Source organism: Capsicum annuum, chromosome 7 (assembly GCF_002878395.1).
Source record: "Capsicum annuum cultivar UCD-10X-F1 chromosome 7, UCD10Xv1.1, whole genome shotgun sequence".
Taxonomy (NCBI): Eukaryota; Viridiplantae; Streptophyta; class Magnoliopsida; order Solanales; family Solanaceae; genus Capsicum; species Capsicum annuum.
In genome coordinates, this window is record NC_061117.1 from 217,319,263 (window position 1) to 217,323,464 (window position 4,202).

Below are 4,202 nucleotides of genomic sequence, written 5' to 3' on the forward strand. Positions count from 1 at the left end.
CTGAAAAGGGAAAATAGATTTTTGTTGTTTTCACAATTTTCCAACTCCAATTCCAACTTTTATTATTATTACATATAACCCCAATCTTTTAAATTTTTACATAAAACTCTCCTTATAACATTATTTTTTCAATATTACGCAGTTTTAAAGAATAAGATAATTATAATTTCAAACTTAATGTTATCCTAATTAATATATATCTCTTTTTCTCTCTCATCATTATTTTTATCCCTTATTTAAGACATTGTTTTACTGTTAATTTATATTTATACCCGTAAATATATAAAGTATTATATGAAGGGGAGCCTTGGAGTAACTGGTAAAGTTGCTGTCATGTGACCAAGAGGTCACGGGTTCAAGCCTTGGAAACAGCCTCTGGCAGAAATGCAAGGTAAGACTGCGTACGATACACCCTTGTGGTAGGGCCCATCCCCGGACACCGCACATAGCGGCAACTTTAGTGCACCGGGCTGTCCTTTTTTATTATATTTATACCCATAAATATATAAAGTATTATATTTATAATAGAAATACACAAATTATGTTATATATGAAGTTTATATCATGTATATACCATATACACACATATATAAATATACAAAGTATTAAGAAACATGCATATTTATAATATAAATATACAAAGTATGTTATATATGAAGTTTATACCATGTATATACCATATACACACATATATAAAAATACAAAGTATAAAGAAACATACTAAGCATATTACTATATTTGTGGCATATGATATAATATACCATAAATATGCAAAGCATATTTTACATAGAAATAATTTATTCACATACAGTAAAATCTTTCATGCATAAGAAAATTAAAGAAATAAATTAGCGGCACCCTAAAATTTAATAACAACTCATCATTTTCTATTTTTTTAGGAACAGAAAATGAAGGAAATAAATTAAATAAATTTCTAAAAAAATAAATTTGTTTGAAAGATAATATTTGTTACCTAAAAAACAGGAAGCAGTGATCTGTTAATATAACATCCATATTTAAAATTTTCAAATATGAGAAAACAACTATTAATGTAAATATTATAAATGTCATAATTAAAATTCATTAAATATGGCCATGTATATGTAATTATTTTTATAATAGTAGCTAGTTGTGTTCTTTTTTCATTAGTAGGTAAATTTTAGTTGGGTGATTTTGATAGTTCGTAAAAGTTAGGGCATAAAATCATATTAAATTTTTTTTTTTTTCAAAAAAGACATAGCCAAACACAACTCCAACTCTAATTTCAACTCCAACTCCAACTCCGAAAAATTTTAGTTCTCATGGCGAAACGGCCACTTATTAAAAAAAAGGATAGTGCTAGATGGCCATAAAAATTTGGCCATAATTATAAAAAGACTTCAATGACCTTTCTCTTTCAAAACAATTTTTTTTTCTTTTTTCAATTAAAGAAAATTAAAGTCTTTATTATTTTCTAAACTTAAAAGTCAATTACCATATTAAAAATAATAATCAGTAAATGACTATTCAATAAAATAAGAAAATATATTTTTTTTATTTTAAATAAGTTTAATAAAATGTATTTATTATACAGGATCAAAATGTAGTGAAAATTAAATTCACTATATCAACCATGGGACGGGACAGAGGGAGTAAGTTGTAATAAAATATATTTATTTATTTTAAATAAGTTGAAATTTAGGACGGATAATTTTGTTATTAAAATATTTTCAAGTTATATTTAAAAAATTATTTAAATTATGTAATTTAAATTTTAAAAAAATATAATAATTTTTAAATAATATATGTTATACCTTTTGCCTCAATTTATGTGGTATTGATACAATTTTGAGAGTGTACTAAATTTTTTTATATATTTTAAAAATATTTTAGTTTATTAATTATTGTGATTTATAGTACTTGTTCTTTTGTCTCAATTTATGTGTCAGTAATAAAATTTAGAGAGTCAATTAAATTTTTTACATCTTTTAAATTATTTTAAGTTGTTAATTATTATGATTTATAATACTTTTACGTAATTCTCAAATATATAATATATTAAAAAGTAAATTTAAATAAACAAATATAAAATAAAATATCTAAGCAGGCAACACAAGCAAACATGTCGATCTGTTGTCTGTTTATCATTCTTTATAAGTGAGATAAATAAATCACAAATACCCATTTAAGTGGTACAATGCTTAATTATTTTTAATTATTATGTTAAAATAAAATAAAATTATATATTTGAATAATTTATAAAAATAATTTTTGAAATATTTCAATAACTACAAATCATCACACTTTAGAAGTGGTAAATGTTGACACATTATAAAAATCATTCATACAGTCATATGTGCCGAACCAAAGAAAGTGAGACATAAATGTTGATGGTACAAGTCTTTCGACCCTATGTTATGCCGGGTTGATAAATTGTGAATCATTACTTATATTTGTTACTAAATTGACCGCTAATTCTTTATTTTTTAAGTATATGGTTAAATAAAATTAAAATATATATAATTTAATAATTCTCAGGCATAATTTGTAAGATATCGCAATAACGACAATTCAACATACCTTAAACCTGATAAACGTTGACACTTATAAAAATTATGCATATAGTTCACATCTGTCGAACAAAAAAGAATGAGATATAAGTGTTAATCATATAAGTCTTTCACCCCTATATTACGTCGATTTGATAAATTATGAATTACTATTTGTTACTAAAATGATCTCTAATGATTTTTTATTATTATTAACCTTAAATAAAATATATATATATATATATATATATATAATTTTCAGATATAATTTATAAAATATTGTGATAACAACAAATCAACACACTTTACCTTGATCAAGTGTTACGACAACAGTTATTTTATTCGAGGATTCAAACCTCATCTATCTGAATAATGTTTTTATAGTCTAATACTAAATTATTAAATAATAATTATTATAAATATAGTTATAATTAGTCGAACCAAGGATTAATAATTGAACATAGCTATCACAAAAGTGTATTTGTACAATAATTTATATCTAAATAAATAAGTGATTAAATTTTGCTATTTTTTAATCAACTTATTATAACAAATTTAAACAAATTAACTTTACTAAATTTTACTTTAGACTTGTTTCATCGAAATAATATCTTTATCAGTCCAGTTTAATTAGTTTTGTCAATGATGCGATTCAATTTTATAACTTGTAAGTTTCAAATATAATTTTTTTAGAAAATAAATATCTATATTAGCGATTCTATTAACTTCAATTAACTAATTATAAAGAATTTAAACAAAAATTTAATATGCTTCACTCAAGCTTCATCATGATCAAGTGTTTTAAGAATTTTAGAGGTGTTTATTATTCGGCTTAATTCAAATTTACAGGATCTTATTTATAAGTTTCAAATATAATTTGAATAAATAAATTATTATATATAATTATTTTATTAATTAATATACTTAAACTAATATTTTTTATTATAAATTCTCGCTAAATGAAGATAGATACAAATTGTTTGTCGAGGATAAAATCACTTACTATATATATATATATATATATATATATATATATATATATATTGTAAAGTAAAATTTTCTTTATAACTATAGTCTACAACATAATAGATTTCATAGCAATAAGTATAAATTCTTAGTCATGGACCATATAAAATGTGAATATAAATGTCAGCCACATTTATTGCTACAAATGTTACGAAAAAAAATATTGTGGTTAAATTATTTAGCAAAATAATTTTTTATATTTAACCACAACGTATTTTGTTAGTATATCTATCTATATACAAATATAAAATAAAAGAAATTTAAACATACCAAAACATGTTATTATTAAAATTCTGAGTGAATTTGAGAGTTTCTTTCAATATCACTTATATTTCATTTAGGACCACAATATTACTCAACTATTATGTTTTTCCTAAAAAAATACTAAACACCGCAAAAATATTCTTTCTCTTAGTTGACATGTTATGTCATTAAAATCACATTTTTAAATAATAAATTATTTAATTCATCAAACTCATTTACTCGAAATTATAGTTTTATTCCTTTTTTTTTTAAATGCATCAGTTTAATTTTACTGTTTAGAAATTCTTTACCATACTTAATCTTTATCATATTATTTTAAATGTAAATTAAAATCTCTAGATAACTTATGTAATTTAGTGATCTTATTTTATTTAGAAAATAACA